Source organism: Mesoplodon mirus (assembly GCF_964341445.2).
Source record: "Mesoplodon mirus genome assembly, chromosome: 19".
Lineage (NCBI taxonomy): Eukaryota > Metazoa > Chordata > Mammalia > Artiodactyla > Ziphiidae > Mesoplodon > Mesoplodon mirus.
Genome location: NC_138995.1, coordinates 950,949 through 973,853, shown reverse-complemented (window position 1 = coordinate 973,853; position 22,905 = coordinate 950,949). Strand labels below are relative to the sequence as shown.

General features: G+C 60.9%; 1 protein-coding gene across 2 annotated transcripts in view; it reads right to left on the bottom strand.

Moving 5' to 3' along the window:
* CBFA2T3 (CBFA2/RUNX1 partner transcriptional co-repressor 3) overlaps nucleotides 1-22,383 on the bottom strand; it is an 86,449-nt gene extending 64,066 nt beyond the window's left edge. For both annotated transcript variants that reach the window (XM_082606773.1, XM_082606774.1), the window contains exon 1: nucleotides 22,319-22,383. The gene's annotated coding sequence lies outside the window, so the exon portion shown is untranslated. The remainder of the gene's footprint in view (nucleotides 1-22,318) is intronic.
* Between the last annotated feature and the right edge of the window lie 522 nt (nucleotides 22,384-22,905).

The window sequence follows — 22,905 nt, the reverse complement described above, 5'->3', positions numbered from 1 at the left end:
ATTTTAAAATATTAGAATAAATGACAGAAGTCCACATGAGCAAAGTATCAAAACTTTAAATAAAGACGGGATTGCCATTACTGATTTCTCCTTTTGGGCCAGGCTCCACAGCCGGGCACTGCCTGGCTCCTTCCCCTGAGATGGGATTAGAAGGGCTGGGAGGCCCAGGAGTCTGCATTTCACAATCATCACTCTGCCCTTTCCTCCACGTGATTCTGGGGAGGGTAAGGCCGCCTTGTGGGAAACAGGACCCCAAAGCCTGACTCAGGTCACTCACAGGCTGGCTCCCCCTGGTGCTCAGGCCAGCCCTTCAGGTGGAGTCAGCCCGGCAGGTGGGCAGGCTGAACTTCCTACCTGGATTCTGGGAATGGGAAACAGCCTCCGGGAAATGCTTTGTTCTGGGGCACGATGTGAACAAGTGGCCGGCACTGTCTTATTTGGTCCCCCCAGAGTTCGGCCAAGGCCAGAAGATGGGGCAGTGGAGTGGAAGTGAGACCCGGAGGGAGGGAACCAGCAAAAGCCACCGTCCACCCAGGGCTGGAGAGGCGGGAGGACACGGATTTATGCAGCAGCTCCTGTCCCTTCCGGTGGGGCTGCTCCAGGGACCCTCGCTCCCCGCCTGCGTCCTCCCCTGCGGTGGCGCTGGCGCAGGGGGAACACAGGTGAGAGTGGCTGGGGGCTGGTGGTCGCGAGCCAGCAGGTGAGCGCAGAAGTAGGGGCAACGGCATGTGGGCGCGGCATGGGAGTGGTAGGGGACTAGGGGCGTGGGTGGGGATTAAGGATATGGGCGGGGCTGGGAGTGGGCGGGGTGTGGGTGTGGGCGCGGCCCGAGCAAGGACTGAGGATCTGGGCGGAGCGCCAGGACAGCGGCCAGCTAGGCAGAGCCTGGACAGACGCCGCCGGGCTGGACTCCCTATCCCTCCGTGGGGCTCCTTCCACCTGGCCCAGGGCTCCTCAGAATCCTGGAGTCCTAGGAGATGCCTCTGGGGGCTCCCAAGCCTTGACTCCAGGTCATTTGTTTTTACCTACACCGAAGCTTTGTCAGGAATCGGTATGACAGTCACGTTGTGAGAATTGTGAAGTCAAGTTCTCTGGGCAAAGCCGTTAAATATCCTGTGTGCAAAGCCAGGCAGCTAAAATCCCAGTTCCAGGCTGGGCCAAATGCAGCCCCGGCCAGGTGTTCTCAGAGGACCTCTCCTGTGGCGGGGGAGCAGCCACCTGGCGTCCCACCTGCGCAGGGGCGGTGCTAGGTGCTTCAGACACGCTCTCATCCAAACCCCGGAACAACCCCGGGGTCAGGGAATGATCCACCTTCCTGCAGATGAGGAAACCCAGGCCCAGGGAGACCAAGAACCCACAGAGGGTGGTGGCGCCGGGGGTCCCAGAGGTTCTCCCAGCACCCCAGCCCGGGCCCCTCTTGGCTGCACTGCGCTGCCAGCCCTACGCTGCTCGCTTCCGCCCTGTAATCTGGCCGGTCACACCCTGCCACCTCCTGGCCCACCCATCTACCGGCCTGTCCACGCCTCGGGTGACGGTCACGGGAAAGGAGACCGCGGAAGGGCGGCCCATCTGCCTTCCAGATTGCAGGGAGGAACCAAGGAGGCGGCTCCCGAGGGCTGGGCGCTGCTGGGAGGCCCAGGAAGACTCGGATGTGGCTCAGGGCCCGGGGTAGCAGAGCTGCGGCAGTGGAGGCACAGTGCCTGTGGGGACCGGACATGGTCACAGCGGCAGTTTGTTCCCCGCACCCAGTTCTCTGAGGGATTCTCGGTGAAGTCAGAAAAGGAAGGTTTCCACAGACTTTCACTCACCTAAGTGCCCTAGACTCCAAGGCTGTGGGAAACACGGACCCTCACTGGTGATCACAGGACCGTGGGCTAAAAAGCCAGATATGCTCCCACCTGGAGAAATGGCCACACTTAAAAATGAAGATGTCCAGTGTGGGTGAGGGTGCTGGTACACAGGCCGAGTGACATTTCCCCACGGGGCATTTCAGCAATAGTTGCCAAGAGCTGTAAACAGATCCAGCAATTCCTACACTCAGATTTATCTACCAGAGGATGTTTCTTACATCCTTACGTGTTTCTTTCTTAAACATCACAGTGCAACAGTGAACATCAGAAGTGGTACAAAGCCCACCCAGAAGACGTAGCTGGGTGAACACTAAATACCTAAGGAAGGGACCGTGGGGTACCTCATGCTCTGTTGGCAAGTGCAGAGCAGAGAACGGGGGTGTGGAGGTGGGAGCAGGGGGTGTAACAAAGGACTGTAGCACCGTATGCGAAAATTGCCACAAAGGAGTAGAGAATACAAACATACAGAGCAAAAATGGGCAAAGGATGTGCGCCCGTAATAATTGCCTACACTTGCAGGGTTTTCCTGCAAAACCTCCCCTGAGCGCTAGATCCACTTCCCAGGTTCTGGTGATAATAAAGCGATAGTGGCGGTCACTGCAGTGGGGCATCCGCCCTGCGCTGGGGCGCCGCCGGTGTCACAGCCCACCTGCTGCCCCCTCTCAGTGCCTGTACCCAGGCCACCCTCCGTAGGGAACACCCCGGCCTTCCTGTGAGCTCACGAGGCGCCTGTCTTTCCGTCACTGCACATACAGCGTGTTTACCTGTGATTTACCTGTTCCCTAGTCTCCCTCCCCCGGGGCAGGGCATGTCTGTCTGTTCGCCACCGAGTCCCCAGGGCCTCACGTGGCCTACGCCCTCAAGGAGTATTTGTTGAGCGGCTGCATGAGCTCACTTAAGCTTCATGCAACTCTCTGAGAGGTTTCATCATCCTCATTTTAGTTTATCTTCACCGCCCTCTCTCTTCTCTGCATCCTTGGATTTATCATTTTATTTTTGCTTTCTTAAGTAAGGGAAGACAGCAGCTAGTTTTCAAAGTACACCTTGCGGTGCACGATCAGGGTAGCTGCTCTGGTGCCAGGCCTGTGGCTTCTCAGCCCCGGCTCCAGTCACAGGCTGCTCCCCGGCACCAGGGCGGCACCCGGCTCGGAAGCCTGTGGGCAGCACTCATTGGGCCACAAGGAGGGCATGTGACCTGGCTGGGCCAATCACAATCCTTCCCTGGAGTTTTTTGAACTGGACCAGAGAAAGGGAGCTTTCTTTTTGCTCGGCTCAGGAGGCACCCCCACAGCTGCTTGGGGCCGTCTGCTCTGACAGGTGGAGAGAGCCTGCCCTGAGCATGTGCTGGCTGGACCAGGGTCCCTGAAGCCAGTCCCACCCTATCCTTCCTGGAGCCTGTTACTTGAACCAACACATCAGGGTCCTTCCTGAGCTCCAGGGCAGGGTTTCTATCACCTGCAAGCATTGTACCCTGACCACATGCCCCAGCAACCCCACCGTGCACACGGGGAACTCGGCCTGGAGCAGCTGTGGGCAGCCAAGCTCTGTGCGTGAGAACGATGAGAACAGCCTGTCTGCTGCGGCGCCACAACCAGGGCAGGCCCAGATGGACCATCCCAAGCCCACATGCCTCTCCCACTCTTACCCCTGGAGCAGGGGCACCCCCGGGCCTTCTCCTGCAGGGGACCCACAGAGCACCTGGCAAGACAGACCTGGTGCTGCCACTCCCGCCCGAGAAAGAGTCTGCCCCTCAGGTACGTGCAGCTCCCCTACCTGGAAACTCCTGCCCTAAGCTCCTCTCCGCCTCAGGAAGCTGCCAAGAGGCCTTCCCATACTGCCCTCCCCGAATCTGGGGGAGATGCCCTCCTGCACCCTCCTCATGGCCCCATCACAGCTGCTCATGTGTCCCCAGGAGGTAGGGGACCCCCTGATGCATGGCCATGGCTTCCTGCCCCCACGTGTCCTGGGGTACAAGTGTCCAGGACTCACACACAGGCTCTGCAGAGACTGCTTTACTGTGTCTGCTCTGGAATGAGTGGCTGATGGAGGGCCATCCTCACCCGCAAAGAAAACCCCACCTGCTCCTCATTTGGGCCTCAAATATTCCTCGAACACCGTCCTCCCCACCCCCACTCCGCGCCCAGGGGCACTAAAAGAGGATGAGGCACCAGGCGGGGAAGGTGGGTCCTAGGGTCCCCCCCCCAGGCTCCCTGGATCCCCTTTTGTCCTCCCTGTCCCTCAATCTGTCCACAGTGTGTCCGGGGGCACCCTCAGCATCCTCAGCCCATGACCCTCAACAGAGGGCACAGAGAAAGCCCTCGCTGCCTGGGAGGGGAGGGTGGGAGGCGGGTCATACAGGTGAACAGATCTTGGAGCTCACCAGGCCGTCCAATAATTTCACAGACAGGGAAATGGACGGAGCCTCGGAGAGGGGGTCCTTCTCAGTTCTGGGACTGCGGGGGTCCAAAGTGGGACGTGACCCCCAGGGACCTTTTCCTGCTAAGAGGCCCAGCTTGTTCGGGGGCAGGGAGCCCGCCCAGCAGAGGTGTGACCGCTCGGGGCTGGTCCGGGAGCAGCTCTGAGGCTGGACGGAGAAAGAGCCAGGTCTGCCCTGGTGCCATGGGAGAGCTGTGCTTTCTTGACAGATACTAGGGGACATCGTCCCCTCCTCCCTGCCCTGCCTGGGCAGCCGTAAGACAAAGGTGGCCACGCCTGGTCCCCCAAAGTCAGCCCCGCCCCCTCCTCTTGTGTAAGAGATGCAACCCCGGCTTGCACAGAAGACAAACCCACGCCAGAGGATGTGCCACTGTACCCGCACTTCTGTGCGGGGCCGCGCTAGCTGGGGGTTGATGAGCCGCCCAAGCAAGCATGTGGGGCGCTGACCGGTGCCCCCCAGTCCTTCCCAGATGCGCCACCCACGGCCCGCTCTTGACACCCCTGTTCAGTGTTGGCAGAGCTCCAGAAACGGCCGCCCTCCCACCCACACACTCGTGTCTGGACATGGTAGGGTGACAGGGAGGGTTCTGAGGACATGGGCAGGATCTGAATGCGGTGCTGTGTGGGGAACACAGACGCTTGCGGTGGGGAGGACGATGGGGAAGGTGACAGTCACCTCCCGCCCACGCAGGACACTTCACCCAGATCCCCATGGAATCCTCATGCCAGGCCCAGGTGGCTGTCCTCATCCAAGCTGAGGCCCAGAGAGGGGCGGTCACTCGCTGAGACCCACAGCGTGTAGGTGGTGGGGCTGGGTTCCCCCAGGCTGCCTCACAGTCCAAACGATGGAGTATGATTCGCCAGAAAGAGAAATGAGGTCTGAATTCATGCTACAACGTGGATAAGCCTTGAAAACACCATGCTGAGTAAGAAGCCAGACACAAAGGCTGCGTTTCATACGATCCCATTTATGTGAACCGGCCAGAACTGGCAGAGCCAGGAGACAGGAAGAGGGCAGGGCAGGGCGGGGTGTGACTGCTAAGGGGCACAGGGTTTCTTTTAGGAGAGATGAACGTGTTCTAAAATTAGGCAGTGATGACGGTTGCACAGCTCTGTGAACAGACTAAAAACCACTGAAATTGGACATGTTACATGAGTGAATTGTATGCTCTGTGAGTTATCTCAAGAAAGCTGTTTTAAAATCAAAGCAGACACAGAACTGAGGCGCTTTCTGAAGAGCACGCACCGCCCCGGCTCCTAGGGACAAGGGGCCGGCGGAGGGCGGAGGGTGGAGGGCGGAGGGCGGAGGGCGGGGGCCAAGCCCCCTCGGGCAGGCCGCCGTGGGTCTGGAGGCTCGGGGAAGGCAGGTCAGTGCGGCCGGGCTGTCCGGAGAGGCAGGCATGTAGGAGGAAGACCTAAAATAACTCTCAGAACCTGAAACTCCGGGCAGAAGTTGAGGGTGGTGTGGTCACGGCGAATGGGGAACTGAACTGCTCGCGGAGGGAAAGGAGAAGTTTTATTTGGGGGACGTCAGGGTGAGGCGGCGGAGGTGGCAAAGAAAGGGTTCTCACGTGGAAACTCATGTTTCCAGCGCACTTTTGTGGAAGGAGCCCGAGAGAGGAGAGTGAGCAGTTCCGTCCCCAGATCAGAGACCAAGGCCTGGGGCAGGCGGAGAGCCCAGCGTGGGGGTCTCCCACTGTCCGCTGCTGCCCTTGGAGGGGCCCTGCAGACCCCTGGGCCCACCGGGCTCCTCCTGGCCTCTGAGTTCCAGCAGGGCCTGGAAGACCTGAGCACGAGGGGGGCCCACCGTTCCCCATTGACAAAGGGGGTGGGGAGAGGCTCCGTGCAGGGCGTCAAGGGCACACAGTAGGTGCTGTGACCACTGACGGGCTCTGAGGGGTACGGCCGCTTCCCCTTCGGGGCAGCGGGCTCAGAGCCACCCTGGCAGTTGACATGGGTTTGTGGGGAGGGGCCTGAGGGGAGGCTCATGGGCTGGGGCAGTCCCCTGGGGGGCGTCGTCATGGGACGGCAGCACCTAGCTCCAGGGGCCCGGAGGTCTCGAAGGGAAGGTGAGGACAGAGGCAGGAGGGGCGTGGACACGCTGCCCCTGTCTAGCTCAGGCGCAGGAGAGATGCTCTGGAAGTCGGTGGACACGAGGCTGTGACCGGCAGAGGCCAGGATGGGGAGCGAGATGGAGGGAAACTGAGAGCAGGAGAGCGGAATGGGGGAGAAGGGTCCCAGGGACGTTCGGGGTCTCCTCTTTCCTCCCAGCTGCTTGGAAAAGTGATGGAGAGAAAATGGGGAGAGGGAAACGCTGGTGTCCAGGACCCTGGTGGGGAAAGGCTGGATCTTTGTTTAAAAAGACCAGTCAAGGGACTTCCCTGGTGGTTCAATGGTTAAGCCTTTGCCTTCCACTGCGGGGGGTACAGGTTTGATCCCTGGTCAGGGAGCTAGGATCCCACATGTTTTGTGGCCAAAAAACCAAAAAACATAAAACAGAAGCAATATTGTAACAAATTCAATAAAGACTTTAAAAAAAATAAAATAAAATAAAATAAAAAGACCAGTCAAGTTCCCGTGAAGATGAGTCCGTTGGCCCCCCGGAGGGATAGAGGCCTGCAGACATGACAGCAGACCCTTCGGGTCCCCGTCCCAGCTCCCACCGCCTGAGCCCAGGAGGCCCTGCAGACAGGGTGGGAGAGCAGTGATTTCCCAGCCCGGGTTTTGGACAGTGCGGTCTCCCCCTCCTCCTCCAAGTTCAGAGAGGAGGCCCACTTGTGAAGTGGCCCCATGGGGCCGTGGCCGGGCGGATGGACCTCGGGCGCAGAGGTTTTTTGAAAACAGCAGAGACGTTGTGAAATCAGAAGCCAGAAAGTCCTGGTTTGGGAAGGAGCTTCAGAGGTGGGGACTGGACCCCCCATCCTGGGTGTAACCAGAAGTCTGCCGACTGGGGCTTCTACAGCAGCCTTGCTTTCTTTTTTTTTTTGTGGTACGTGAGCCTCTCACTGCTGTGGCCCCTCCCGTTGCGGAGCACAGGCTCCGGACGCACAGGCTCAGCGGCCATGGCTCACGGGCCCAGCCACTCCGTGGCATGTGGGATCCTCCCGGGCCGGGGCACGAACCTGTGTCCCCTGCATCGGCAGGCGGACTCCCAACCACTGCGCCACCAGGGAAGCCCCGCTTTGCTTTCTGTATAAGAAGGGGCTGGGCCAGGTTTTGTCCCCTGCACCTTCTCTTTTCCTCTTTCTTCCTGCTTGGGAGGCAGATGTGATGCCTGGAAGTGACACAGCCACTTTGCAGCTAGGAAGCCACAAGTAAGAGGAGGTAGGATAGAAAGAGTACAATAGCCTGTGTCCCGGACGGCTGCACCAGCCTCCACGACCTGCCTCTGAGTTTTTGTTACATGGACAAAGACAAACAAACCCTGTTCTACTGCTGTTAGGTTTTCTGCTATTTGCAGCTAAACACAATCCTTTTGGAGACAGAGTTCGAATCCTTCATGGATGGGGTTGCCAGATTGAGGAAATAAAACTATAGATGCTCAGTTAAATTTCGATTTCAGATAAGCAGTGAATAATTTTCAGCACGAGTGTGTCCCAGGCAGTATTTGGGACATAACTGTACTACAATATTGTTTATCTGACATTTGAACTTTCATGGATGAAGTCACAGAACCCAGAGAGGTTACACATCTTGTCCGAGGTCTCGTCCTGAGCAAGCGGTGGAGCACAGGCTGTGTCCTCCTGCTCTGGGGCCTCTAGGGCTTCCTAAAACCTGCCGTAATGATGCGCAAAGGAGACTCAGGAAAGCCGTGTGACTCACCGCCCAGGACAAAGCGATCCGAGCTAAGAGTGGTCCAAAGACGAGAGTCGTGCAGAAAGCGACGGTCAGTGGCGGAAGCTTCTACCCCAGTTGGAGGCCGTCGTGACATTTGAATTCCATTTGCCAAAAGTACCAGCCGGGGATGGGGGACAGTAGCTCCCCATGGACAGTGTGCGACCACCGGCCAGGACTGGCCCCAGGAGCACTGTGCTGTGAAGGATGCTGAGGCCTCCTCTGCGCTCAGCAGAAAGGCGCAGCGATTGATTAGCCACGCCTGCCACAAGTTGCGAGGGGTGCAGGCTCCTGGGTGACCCACAGCCAGGCCAGCCAGTGGGCCAATCACCCAAAGGTCCACATGAAAGGACTGCGACATGTCCAGGTTCCCAGGACCCACGTTTCAGGGGTGGCATTCACTGGGTCCTGAGGAGCGTCGTTACTCTCAGCATCTCCTTCGGTCCTGGGGGCGCTTGGCACCCCCCAGTGCAGGCGTCTGCAGAGCCTGATGTTACAAGAGGAAGCACGGCCCCTGCCCCAGCCCCTGGCAACCCCGAATCTGCTGTCCATCGCTGTGGAGTGGCCTCTTGTGGACCTTTCATATGAGTGGCGTCGTATAATACATGGCCTTCTGTGTCCGGCTTCTTTCACTGAGTATGTTTTCAGGGCTCATCCAAGCTTCTAGCCACTCAGCCATTCCCCAGATTCTCTCTTGGCTGACGTTTCTCCAGCACCTGATGTGCCATGCTCTGTTCTGGGGGGGAACGACCAGGCGAACCACAGACCCTGGAGAGAACAGCCTCCTGATGATCCAGAAGGTAGAGCTCGGGCCCCATGGGCAGGGAGCCGGCGGGAGGTGAGGCGGGGGCGGCAGCAGGACTGGGGTCGAGGCCCGGCCCCCGCACTGAGGTTGGAGGGGTCCCCATCTCTCACCGTGAGGGGGGCAGCTGGCTTGCAGCAGTACCTGCAGAAAGAAGAGGGGTTCTGTCTTCCAACGAAAGAGAACCAAGAGCCTTCCGGCCCCCCAAGCCCTGGCCGGTGCGGCAGGCAGGCTGCTCTGGTCTGTGGCCAGGGTCTTCCCAACGGGCATGTGCCCAAGACTCTGCAGGTACCTGGGCAAGAGATCTTGAAGGAATCCTGGGGTCCTCACCTTCCAGATCGTTCCAGCAGGAAACGAGGCCTGTGGTCTGCCCGTTCTTCTCTCCTCACCTTTCCTGACCCTCCTTCTCTCCTGCAGGCTGAACCCATCCCAGTGCTTTGCCTCAGGGTATAAAGACCCAGCGAGTCTCCGGGCCTCCCCTGCCTTCGTCTGATGGAAACACCTGTCCCAAATGAGTCACAAGGCAGAGGGCCACCCATGTCCTCGTGTCCAGCCAGGCTGCCAAGGTCAGTGGGCCTCCCGGGACATGCCTGGATGTCTTTCTATTGATGCTGATTGGGTCCCAGACGCTGTAAGTTAGGTGTTGACTTGCAGGAAACAGACAAGTTGCAGACCATTTCTGCTCAGTAGAGAAGGTTGTGCTTCACGACTGTGTTTAGGGGTCTCGGGGCGGTGTTCTCTCTTTTTGGGATGGAAAATTGCTGTGTCCTTCCTTGAGTCGCCTTTGCCACCTGGCTGGCTACCTCAGCAACGAGGGAAACATGTCTCTGACACGTGCTTGCCACACTTTCATAGAAGAATCATGCTTATGGCTTTTTGAGAGGTTTGCTTTAACTTACCTTCCTGCCTTCCTGCTTTCTTTCTTTTCTCTCTGTCCGTCTATTCATCCACCCACCCACACCCATCCATCTGCCATCCATCCATGTACACCAGCAGTGGAATTCCACAGCGAGACAGCTGTGTCATTACTAACGTGCTTATTTGAATTAAAGCCGACAATGTCAGTCTGCGCCCTGACAAGTTGGTTTTGTGGCAACATTTCCACTAGCCAAGGTGCTAAACCTGCAGCCTCAGGGTTGTCATGAAAATAGGTCCCAAGCACGTGTGCAGCATAAAATATACGATACGCTAGACCACTTGACCTTTGACTGTTTAAACCACAATGTTTAGATGTTTTGAACTGGCCCATCAGCACCATCACCCACAGTCCTATGTCCCCCATTGGTTTAGAAGGATATTTGTGAACCCATATACGGGCCCCTGTGTCCCTGTCCATTAAAGTAAAAGGCTTTTGCTTTAGTTTCCCAGGCCTGCCCAAGCCTCAAAAGCCTGGCTCAAGAGTGAATGATTACAGGGACTTCCCTGGCGGCGCAGTAGTTAAGAATCCGCCTGCCAATGCAGGGGACACGGGTTCGATCCCTGGTCTGGGAGGACCCCGTGTGCCGTGGAGCAACTCAGCCCGTGCGACATGGCTGCTGAGCCTGCGCTCTAGAGCCCGTGAGCACAACTACTGAAGCCCACGCACCTAAAGCCCGTGCCCCACAAGAGAAACCACCACAATGAGAAGCCCGCGCACCACAACAAAGAGTAGCGCCTGCTCGCTGCAACGAGAGAAAGCCCACGCGCAGCAACGAAGACCCAAAGCAGCCAAAAATAAATAAATAAATAAATAAATTTTTAAAAAAGAGTGAATGATTAAAAAATGTGAAGATGTTGAAAGAAAGAATACTTGTTGGGCCAGGAAATTGGTTATAGTTTACACTCTAAACCAGCCACAGAGCAGAATCACTGAACTCCCAGTCCCCTGAAAGATCTGGATAAAGGCCTGTTGCACATTCCTAAGTTGTTTTTACAGGAAGCCGACCCCCACGAGGTGAAAACTGATGACCGCAAGCACATAGACCCCAGACCGGTTGAAACCAGAAGGTTGGTGATGCTCGAAATTTCACCCTGATGCCAACCAACGCAAGAACTGTGCACGAGCTACTCAGACACCCTGCATCCCCCTCCCTCACACGACCTTTAAAACCCCTTCCCTGAAAGCCATCGGGGAGTTCGGGTCTTTTGAACATGAGCTGCCCATTCTCCTTGCTTGGCACCTGTAATAAACGCTGCACTTTCCTTCATCACAGCGCAGTATCAGGAGATCAGCTCTGCTGCACATGGGCAAGCAGACCCAAGTTCAGTTCAGTAACATTTGCAGCGTGATGCCCACCAGGGGCTCAAGGCCTGTTTCCTACCAAGCAGGCAGGGTGCCTGCAGGGTGGGGAGTCTGTGAAACTGGCGTGTGCCTCTGTGCACTGCTCACTCCGAATGTCTCATGGGGGTGTTAAGGTCAGCCCTTCTTGTGGCCAGCTAACTGTCACCTTCCAAAACTTCTCTACTGGCCCTGGGCCCCTGTTATCCACCAAAAAACAGCAGCCCAGGGTCGGGTGTGACTGAGTCCAGTAAGGCCACTTTGTAAGAAATATCACCTTAAAGGGGGTTTGATTTTTCAAAAAAATTTTAGGGGACATGCCAGCCAAAAGTAATAAAAATCCCCTGAGCCACTGGCTTGGAGAGTAGCCCTGGCATCCAGCACAGGGCAGGCCCGTTTCCCACCAGCCACGGTGTCGGGGCTGCAGGAGCTCTCCCTCCAGGGAACAGGGAGAGCTCGGTGACACGCCACTATTATTACAGCACCCCCCGCCAGGCCCCCACTGCCCCCCTGGGCCCCAATCCGGCTGCTCTGACCCCATCCTGCCCACACCAGCCCAGCTGCCCGCCCTCTGCAGCCAGTGCCACCTGTCACATGTTCCTGGCCTCGCTGAGGAGTGGATGGGGATGTGTGCTCAGCAGCTCAGTCTCCTGACCCCTCCAGGACAGGGCAAGGCCCCCTCTGTGCAGTGCTGGGGTGGGGGGACCGGGGGCGGGGGTGGAGGCTCAGGCAGCCAACAGGCAGGCACAAAAGTCCCCTCAGCCGCCTCTTCCTTCTAGCATCGTGGAGGGGCTGCTGAGAGCCCCGTTTCTGGCTTTCTGGAGAGGAGCGGGGTTTCCCAGCTTGGAGGCCTCCGGCCCGCTGGCCCACACACGCCAGGACTTTCCACCACCCAGGCCTCACGTCAAAGGCCTTTCTCAACGGGAGCCAGGTGGGGTCTCCTTGCGGTCCTACCCTCCTACTGCCTGGGCTTGTGGGGACTCATGGGGCCGCAGGGCAACGCAGGCAGCGCCTGCACGGATCCAGTGTTCTCTGTCATCGTGGAGAGAAAACAGAAAATTGCAAAAGATGCACAGAACGTGATACTCCTATGTAACAATTTAAAACAGAAAATCGCAATGTATCTGGGAAAGACACACACAGATAAAACAGTCCTTTGGACGTTTCCACAGGTGGGCAGCTCCCAGTGTTGACATGTGACACCGTCCGCATTTTACAGATGATGACACGGGTCCAAGTTTGGGGACCTCGCAGGGCACTCTGAGCTGGGTCCAGGCCCAGCAGCCTGGCTTTCAGTGATTTCCAATCCCGTCTTGCTGCTGCAGCATGGGCGGGGGGCAGCCTCCGGGGGTGGGGGGCACTGGATCTATAACAATTCCTTTTTAAAAAGAAGTGGTGATGGGGGAGCAGGCTCTGGAGCGAAGCTTCAGCTTGCTCGCCTGGCTTGGGATGGGGCTTTCCTGGCGTGGGCGAATTCTTTCACGATTTAAATGAAAGGTGGGCCAGGAGACAACGGGATGCTAGGAGCAGGCGGCGCATCGGAGGCCCAGCTGTGGGCAACGACCAGACCTGTCCCTTCTGTCTCCTGTTTCCTGTGGGCTCAGCAGCCCGTCCAGTAGGAAATGGACATGAGCCGCAGGCGAAGTGTTTCATATTCTGGCAGCCAGGGCAACTGGCTTTAATGCTGGTAAATCTGATCTATCTGGAATGTCATCATCTTCACATGTATTCAAATTAAAGATTACTCAGGTATTTCGCATCCTGCTTTTGCCCAAAGACTTTGAAATCCCGCGCCAGGGTGGCTCAGGCTGGGCGGGCAGCCCTGGGGCAGGCAGAGCCTCGGGGCCGCTGGGCCTCTTCGGTGCTGAGGGTGAGGGGCAGGTGGTGACCTGAGGCCCAGGGAAGCACGTCGTCGTCGTGGTGACGCGTGAGAAGCACAGTCTGGACCTCGGGCATTTGCCTGAAGGAGAGGCAGCTCGGCGGGGCAGGGCTTCAGAACCGGGTCCAGCTGTCTCTGGGTCCCCGCGGGAGGGAGGGAAGCACCTGGCAGTTTCAGTTTCCACAGGAAGCCGCCTGCTCCCATCTCCCCTCGAGCCAGCTGTGCTCTCTGCCCTGAAGCTCCGGGTGGCAGCCCCCGCCCGGAGAGCCCCCCAGGTGGGGACAGCCCCTCGCGCTGCAGACTAGGAAGCCCCGGTTGAGGGGCCAGGGCCAAGCAGAGCCTCTCGACCGGCCTCCTGAGCCCCAGAGGACTTCGGGGGTGGGGTGGGTGCGGTACACCTGGGAGCCATGAATGGGAACGATACTGTTCTGACTTGCATTTTTTGTCACCTGCTTTTAGGATGTCGGGTCCTGACCCTGGGTCTAGAAAACGCTGTGGTGGTGGAGGGGTGGGAACGAGTCTGATGTCTATGTGTCCATCTATCCAGGGCTGGGGGTACATCAAGGCAATACCCCCCTCCTGAGAAACAGGAAGGGAGAGGCAGGGGCCGGGTGCCCTGAGCCTCCAGGGAGAGGATGTCTCCTGTCCTGAGGCAGGAGTGGGTGTGCGGCCAGCAGTGGGGGCTGGCGGTGGCAGGCAGAGTCCTGGGGAGGTAGGCCCAGGGACCCCTAAGCAAACTGTGACCTCTCTGAGCTCCAGGGTCTAGGTGTTGGGGTCCCGTGTCTGGGCCGGCCACTCTGCTCAGAGCGAGGCTGGAACCTTAGATCTTTTCTCTTAATAAGAGGACCCGGCTGTGGGAAGACCCCCGCCACCCCAGCCCCGGAGCTCAGCAGAGGGGACCCGTTTCCGAGGAGGCCCCATCAAGTTGGCCTGAGGTGCGAGGGTCCCAGCAGCCCTCCTGACTGTCTTCCCTCCCACCACGCTGCCCCCTCCCAGACCCTGTGAGGTCGGGGCTTTCCACACACTCAAAATGCACCCCAATTTGGGAGGGAAGTCGGAAGCGCTGGGAGCCCGAGGGCGGGTGAATCCCCAGTTCCTTCCACGGGGCTCCCTCTTCACCCCTGCGAGAAGCCTTGGCCGGGGACGGGGTGCAGGCAGGGGGTCGCAGCCAGGATCCGAGGAGGAGGCGAGAAAGGCGGGCCTGGACCTGGGGAGGGCCAGGTAGGTGCCGGGGTCCTCCCCCACCATCCTCCAGCCTCTCGGGGGCTGGCTGCCACCCCCACGTCACAGACAAGGAGACAGGCCTGCTGGGTCCCGGGGTGAGTGATGGAACTGGCTTCCAGCCTAGCCCTCCCCTCCCGGCCATGATCTGGTCCAACCGGCTGCCCTTGCCACGAGCAAAGTGAGATCGGGGAAGCCAGGCTACGCAGACCCCTCCTGTCCCTCTCGGGTCTCCTGGCCCTGCACCTCATGTCCCTCCCCTGCAGCGTCTGTGAAGCTCCACAGGCCCAGGGAAGGGACACGGCCAGCGTGAGGGCCAGGCCCTCGGGTTCCCCCTCTGCCCAGGCCGGGGGCAGCTTGGACACTGGCCATGTCTCTAGGGCGAGGACCGGCCACCTGCAATGCCTCACCCTCTGCCCTCTGACGTGTGCGCCTTCGTACCCCGGCCCCTCTAGGCTGTGAGCCCTACGGAGCAGGTGGCCCGACGCCGCTTCCTCTCAGGAAGGGACCTGTTTCTGCACCCGTGGAGTGAAAGCCGCACCCAGAAGCCACACCCTTCTCAAGACCTCGGCAGCACGGACGGGGCCCTCAGAAGGCCCGAGTGCTTCAACATGGGGTATTAACCTGGGGCAGGCCCGGCCCACTATTCCAAAGGTTTCAGAGCAGCAGGCAGCGCAGGGCTTTGCCCCGAGGGCCAGGCCTGGCGGCGGCTCTGCGGGCATCAGCTGGGGCAGCGCTCGATCCAGGTGTCAGCTGGGGCGCCAGACAGCACCTGCCTTGGGCTCCCTAGTGCAGAGCCAGCAGACCCACTGTAGGCTCTGAGAGGGTTCAGCCAAGGGCCTGGGCTGCTGGGTGCAGCTCCCACATGGGGAGTGATGGGAGGGGTCCCTTTCCTGAGGCCGCACCTCAACTGCGTTTCCTCCCAGGGAGGGCGCTGGGCAGACCGGGAGGCCCCAGCCCTGCTAGTGACTTGCTGTGTGACCCTGGGCAGGTTTCTTGACCCCTCTGATTTGTCTTCATCTGTACAGCCAGGCCAATGATGCCTTCGAAGGGTTACGAAGGGCACGAAGCCGTGCCCAGGGCCAGGGAGGCATCTGGAATGGAGTGGCCCGTCCCCTCTGCCCCCTTATCCAAGGCCTGCAGCCTGTTCTTAGGGAACAACCTCGGAGGACCCTCCTGTGCCCCTACTGTCGCTGCCCCGGGGGCTGCGTCCAAGGTCATGGCCTACTCGGGGAGCCTTTGCTGCCCAAGGAGCAGGCCTCCTGTGCACTACCCACTCGTCACCCAAGGATTGCCCAGCTCCTGGCAGTGCCACCTGAGCCCTCCCGCCTGAAGCAGAGGGGCCACCTGCCGGCTCAGGAGCTGGGGGAGGGGTGTGTGCATGCCCAGGCCCCTGACCCAGGCCCCAGGGCCAGGTAGGTGAGGGTACAAATGCCCCACCAGGGTCCTGTGGCCAAGTGGGCGCTGGGACAGGGGGCAGGAAAAGGGGGCTGTTCCTCCATGCCTGGGACGGAGGACTGTCAGCAGGTCAGTGTTTCCAAGGCAACGGAACCCACTGGGATGGCGAGAGGTGCTTGCCCCTTCCTCCAGTCAGCATCACCCTCTGGCCCGCTGGCCCTTCCCAGCCCTCTCCCTGGTCCTTTCCCGGAAGTGCTGTTTAGGGTGGGGAGCAAGCGGGCTATGGACCAGGGAGCTGTCACCAGACCCCAAACCTGCCAGCACCCTGATCTTGGATGGCCAGCCTCCTCATCTGCAAGATATAAATGTCTGCTCTTTATAAGCCACCCCACCTGGGGTGTCCTGTGACTGCAGCCTGTGGCCTTGGCAGTCACATCCCCTCTCTGGGCCCTGTGTACCCCTGTAGAGGACACGGTGAGAGAAGATGGGAGGGCAGGTGGTCTGGTACCCTCCATGCCTCAGGCTGCAGGGGAGGGGACCCTGGTGCCCATGGAGAGGCCCTCGGGCTGGGGGGTGCTGAGAGGGGCTGCTAGGCCCGGGTCCAAGTCTGAGCCCCGGCCCTGCTTGCTGTGTGACCCCTGGCAGTTTGCCCCCACCTCTGGGCCTCAGGTCCTGTCTGACAGTGGCTGTGATGGCACTTCTAGAATCTGGAGACCAACGCAGCCGCTGCCCACAGCCCGTGCTGGTCAGCAGGCTTGCTGTGTGTGGGGTGGTCAAGTCACCTGGACACGGGACGCATTCACGTCCCAGCGCTGGGCACCACGGCAGCACCACTCTGGGCGCTGAGAGCGCCACAGCAAGCAGGCGGAGGAGCCAGCACGCCTGGGGGGATGGATGATGAAGAGGTACGTAACCCTGAGCCACCCCCTTGTCGGAGGGAATAATAAATGAAGGAGAAAACAGCAGGAGAGGAGGACTGGCGGACTGGCGCACGTGTGTGGGGGGCGGGCAGGGTAACGGAGCAAAGACTTGAAGGGAGGCACGGGAAGGGGGGAGGAGTGCACAGGGAGGGAACAGCGCTGGGGCTGGAGGTGCCTGGGGTTTTGGTGGGGCGGCCAGGTGCCGGCTGGAGGGCAGGGCGGGGGGGCGAGGGACAGGACGCGGGGCGGGGGAAGCCCCCCCACCCCGGGCGTGCACACAGGTGACAGGTGATCTCACTTGCCTTTTCTTGGGCTCACTCTTGCAAACGGCGGAATGACAAAGTGACTCCCCAGAGCTCCACGAAAAGAGCCTGTCAAAGCCCCCCCGCCCCCAGAAGACCTTTGGATGGGGTCCCCACGGAGGCCACCTCCATCCTGGGCTGCACTCTGACGGTCACCGCCCGGCCCAGGGTGTTTGCCGGCCCTGGCTGGGCCAGTGTGGCCTAGGTGGGGTTTAACGATGAGAATCTCATTGGCAGTACTGCAGCGTCACCTCTGGCCCCGTCAGGAGTCCAGGCCCCTCTCTGCCCTGGCCTCTCCCTCCTCCACTGCAGTCACGGAAGCGAAGGTGTGGGAGGTTAGCACCAGTGCCTTTCTTCTCAGTCAAGACGCTTCAAGAAGTGAAAGTCTCTGCCTTCTCCCGCCGCCCCCGCAGGACCACTTCCTTCAGGAAGCTGGCCTGGATTGCACCCTGTCCCCTGCGCATCACCCCGCCCTGCGGCTCTGTCTTCTGAGGCTCAGTTTTGCTGTCTGATGGGTGGGGAGGACACAGGTGGCCGGTGTCCTCCTGCTGGCTGCCCCCAGAAGTCTAGCCCCACAGGCTTGTGTGACAGGGACAGCGTGGAAACTGCGGTCTCAGGGAAAGAACGCTCCACGTTTACCCCGGGGCGGGGGGTTAGGGAGCCCCCCTCTTCCCAGGGCCTGGGGTGGAGTGGAATCCTCTGGGTCCTGACACAGCACGTGGGGGGATGGGGACTAGGTCCAGAGCCTGCGTCTGCCCCAGAGCTGCACCCCTCCTCCTCTGCTCTGGGCCCTGGAGGCTGGCCCGGGACCGGTGAGGCCCAGATGTGGGGTGCGGAAGGAAGACGTGGGTGTTTGTCCTGCCGTCCACTCTCCGGGGCTCAGCCCACTCCACTCGTCTCCTGGCCCCTCTCAGCTCCTTCCCCTTCTCCCCTCTCACCCCTCAGGTCAGGCTGTACCAGCCCCCAGACTTCTGTGCTGACCTGGCTGCTCTGTTTGACCGTTGTAAGTGGTTCCTCATCAAACAGTCCACACTCCGTTGCCCGGTGGTCCTGCTAGCAGTTTCCTGCCAGGACCACCTGATCTGGCAGGGTGTCCAGGGCCCGCTTTCCACCCACGACGGGCCCCCACTCCATCGGCCCTGCAGGGTCAGCAGAGCCGGGTCCAGTCACGCCTCTACTCTATGCCTGCTGTGTGCCCCTCAGGGCCCGCTTTCCACCCACGACGGGCCCCCACTCCATCGGCCCTGCAGGGTCAGCAGAGCCGGGTCCAGTCACGCCTCTGCTCTATGCCTGCTGTGTGCCCCTCAGGGCCCGCTTTCCACCCACGACGGGCCCCCACTCCATCGGCCCTGCAGGGTCAGCAGAGCCGGGTCCAGTCACGCCTCTGCTCTATGCCTGCTGTGTGCCCCTCAGGGCCCGCTTTCCACCCACGACGGGCCCCCACTCCATCGGCCCTGCAGGGTCAGCAGAGCCGGGTCCAGTCACGCCTCTGCTCTATGCCTGCTGTGTGCCCCTCAGGGCCCGCTTTCCACCCACGACGGGCCCCCACTCCATCGGCCCTGCAGGGTCAGCAGAGCCGGGTCCAGTCACGCCTCTGCTCTATGCCTGCTGTGTGCCCCTCAGGGCCTGCTTTCCACCCACGACGGGCCCCCACTCCATCGGCCCTGCAGGGTCAGCAGAGCCGGGTCCAGTCACGCCTCTGCTCTATGCCTGCTGTGTGCCCCTCAGGGCCCGCTTTCCACCCACGACGGGCCCCCACTCCATCGGCCCTGCAGGGTCAGCAGAGCCGGGTCCAGTCACGCCTCTGCTCTATGCCTGCTGTGTGCCCCTCAGAACCTCAGTGTCTTCCTCTGAGGCGGTACTCACAGCAGCACGTGGGGCTCGGCAGCCCTGAGCCGTGACCCTGACACAGGAGCCCCACGTGGTCAACAAGACGTGGGGACAGGCCTGAGGAGGGGGCGAAGGCCCTGCAGAGTGTGAGCAAAGCAGGAAAGGACTGCCGTCCTGAGTGGCGCGACGGTACAGAAGAAATCAAATGACAAGGCACTTGCAGTACTTTGCACAGAGGCGCAGACGGATGGCCGCCGTGGGGCTCTGCCCTCAGTCCCACATCGTAGAGAGGGGCTGTGGACTCTGCCGTCCTTGCACGCACATGCCAACCCCAGAAGCCCCGGGCCCTCCCTGTGTGAATTCCCAAGTGTCCATAGCTGACCGTCTCCCGACAGCCCTGAAAGCATGTCCAGGGGCCTCGGCTGAATGAAAAACGGGGCCGTGGGCAGCTGGGAGACCATGTGGGCTTCTGATAACCCGGCTCCCCTCTTGCACCGCACAGCCCCGGAGGCACCACTGGGCCCCCTGGCAGCTGGAGGCCACGTGCCCAAGCCCTGGCCCTGGCTGTGACAGAGGTGGCTGGCTGCAGGCTGTGGGTACCTTCGCCCCAACCCTGCTGCCTGGAATGCAGATGGGACGGTCGGAGCTCTGGTCATCTGGAATGGTCACCCTAAATCCAAAGACAACTGTCCTTATGAGAAGAGGAGAGGCAGAGACACGGGGGAGAGGCCATGGGAAGATGGGAACAGAAATTAGAAGGACGTGGCCGCCAGCCAAGGACACCTGGAGCCCCCTGGAGCTGGAAGAGGCAGGAAGGACCCTCCCCCAGAGCCTCTGGAGGGCGCCCAGCCCTGTGACCCCTCTTTTCAGACTCTGGCCTCCACAGCTGGGAGGGAGTAGATTTCTGTTGCAAGTCACCTGGTTTGTGGTGGTTTGTTACAGCGGCCCCAGGAAATTAATACAACAGGGCAGGGCATTCCAGGCAGAGAAACTTCCAGAGAACAGCCTGTGGTCGGGGGGTGGGGTGGGGGGTGCAGCTGGAGGGGGAGGGAGGGCAAGCCCGCTTGGTGACAGTGGTGACCTCTGAACTCCACCCCTTGGGACCAGGCGACCCAAGGCTCCCATGACAGTGCTCTCCATGGGATCTCGCCCAACACCCCCTAAGGCCTCAGCTGCCTCTGCTTGGACCCTCCGGTGATGGGACACTCTCTGTCTCCCTGGAAATCTGCCACCTGGGCCCCACCTCTCCCTCTTAGGTGACAATGAACAGGCCTGACTCAGTTTCTCCCCCGGGGTGGTCACGGGGCATTGCCCCCAACCTCCTTTGCCTGAGGCAGCCCGGCTGGTGTCCTGGTTCCCACCTCTCGTTTGCAGGAGCCCAGCTTCTAGTGCACACAATTGGCACCTAATAAACCTAAGGCCGCTCGGCATGCAGGATCTTAGTTCCCTGACCGAGGATGGAACCTGGGCCTCCTGCAGTGCAAGCACCGAGCCTTAACCACTGGACCGCCAGGAGGTCCGGCACCTAATAAATCTGAGTTCAGTGAACACTCAGCACTAAATAGCACTGTTCCTTCCCACCTGCTGTCAGTGGCCCCACCACACCGTGGGGTCCTGACGGATCCCCACCCTCTGCCATGGCCACACCAGCAGGCCTGTCATCCTCCCCACCCTCAGCCCCGCCCTGCCTCCTGCTGAGCAGGAGGGCAGCCGCAGGGTTCACGCACATTTGTTCTCCAGAGAGACAGGCTCAGCTTTAAAAGATATTACTTACTGTTCTTTTTGTGGTTTGGGCGCTACTTAACATTTGGGGGCTCAAAGGTTTTCACGGGATCTTGGGAAGCCTGCAGGACGGAGCAGCACTGATCCACGGGCCTGTCCCTGGTCCCCAGGCTCCCCGGGCCCCCAGCCCCCATGGGCTCCCTCCAGCCCAGCTCCACTTGCCACTTCCCCTGGTGGTGATGTCTGGCACTGTAGACCCCAGCACCTGCCCCCCTAAGGAGACCTGGGGAGCAGGACGTGTGGCTGTGCTGATCACCTGGGGCAGGCAATTTAGAGACGATGGGCCGTGAGCTCCTAGAAGCCAGTGTCCCAGGGCTGGGACCCCCCGCGCCCAGGCAAGCCCCCAGTCAAATGCACGAGCCACTGCTTTCCCTCCTCCCAGCAAAGCCTCCCAAGTGAGAAGTGCCCCCAATGGGGCGGCTGGGATTCTGCATCCGAGGTCCACCCAGACCATCTTCTCCAAGGGCCCGCAGCCCGACCAACACCGCAGGAGACATCATGCGCACAGAGGGTACATCGCATTTCCTGGCCTCAAACCCCTTTCACGGGCTGGCACTCCACCATCCAAACACAACAGCAGCCAGCAGTCTCATCTGCCTCCTCCCTCCCTCCCCCGCCTCTGAGAAGCTGCCCCTTGGCCCCTTCAGTGGGCAGGACAGGGCCTGACACATGAGGAAACTGAGGCCTACGTGAGGAGGGGCTGGCCCCAGGTGAGGAGGGGCGAGTGGTCCCAGAACAGTGGGGTCAGGCAGGGCTGCCCTGGGAAAGGAGGGGCAGCTGTGTGGTGCCCAGGTGGAGCGGGATGGGACTGGAGCCTCTGGCCAGCCCGAGGGCAGGGCGACCGTGGCCCAGGCCAGTGACTGGTGCCTCCCTGGCGATGTCTTTGAATCACCCACACTCAGGAGAAGCCAGCAGCATGCTCGTTACTGTGTGGAGAGGCGGGCCTTGCACACCCGGGATTCTAGTCCTGGATGCGCTGAGTGCCTGGCAGAGCCTGTGTAGGAGCTGGCCCTCGGGGCCCTGGATGGGGCAGGGGGAGACCTGCGCAGGGGAGGCGGTCCCTCTGCAGGGGAGATGGGCTGTCTGGGGTCAGGGTGCCAGGGAGAGTGGCAGGGCGTGCTTGCACTCCGCAGTGAGACCTGGGACTCTGCTCCTGGGACCGTGGGCACGTGGCCATGGCTGGGGAGCCGGGCCACCTGCCTACAGCTCTGCTGGCCCCCGAATCCTGGGAGAGCCGGGCAGGCGACCTTGCAGCTGGGGTCGGGTGTCAGGGAGGGCCACGTCCTCCCGCGCCCCCCAGTCAGCAGCCCACGGGAGGTCCTCCCTATGCGACCACTTCTCCCTGGCACTGGCTCCACGGGGTGGGAGCCCTGGCAGGGGTGCTCCTCACTGGGGCCCGGGGCCAGGTCCTGGACCATCACTCTCTCCCGGGGCCCTGGGCCAGGCCCTCTCTATCTGGCCTCAGTTTCCTCATCTGACCTCCAAGTCTTAGGGGCCCCCACCAGCGTGCACACCTTTTTCCTTTCTGACTCCGGGGCCCTGCTCCCTGAGGCCGACAGAGCCCACCCATCTTAGAGGGACTGAGCGGCCCCCGCCTCTAGCATCTGCCTCTGGGTGGGGCCTGCCCGCCGGCCTGGCACCTGCTGGGTCCTCCCCGGCCACCTGCCCCAGCTGTGCGGGCCTGTGCCCGGTGGGAGGCCGCGCTGACGGTGGGGGTGAGTCAACAGGGCCAGGCAGGCGGCAGCGTGGAGATGTCACAGCCTCGCCACCTGCGCGGGCCGCCCCTCCCCCTGCCCCATCCCCTTACCTGGGCCGCCCTTCCTGGGACCCCTAGGCGCTGAGCAGCTGGTGGGCGCCGTGAGCCCACTCTCCAGCACGGGGGACGCACGGGACATGGAGCTGGAGGTGGGTCCAGGAGACTGAATCCTGCTGCTGGCGGGAGCCGGGCCTGAGCACGGCCCTGGGTGTCCTTCCCGACCTCGTGAGCCCTGGAGGGACAGGCAGGGGCGTCAGCCAGCCTGGGCTTCTCCGAGCCGGAGGTCTCTGTCCCCCAGACCGCTCTGGGCCTTCTAGCAGCCGCTGCCCGCTGGCCTGGGGAAGGGGCGGGCGGCCGCGGGGGCTCATGTGATGCGGGGCGGGCCTGGGGACGCGCCGGTGGGGGAGGTCGCCTGCAGCCTGCAGCGAGGCAGCCAGCTGTGTCGCTGTGATAGTGTGGCCAGGCCAGGAAGAGTCGTGCAGCTGTGCCCACTGCTTCCTCAACAGGAACCATCTGGGCCCAGCCCTGCCTGGCTTTCCCTCACGGCCATTCCGTCCTGACTTTCCAACAACTTCCTCCTACCACCCGGCCGGTGACACCCCACCCAACCTGGGCCTGGCCCGCTGGGTGTGTTTCCT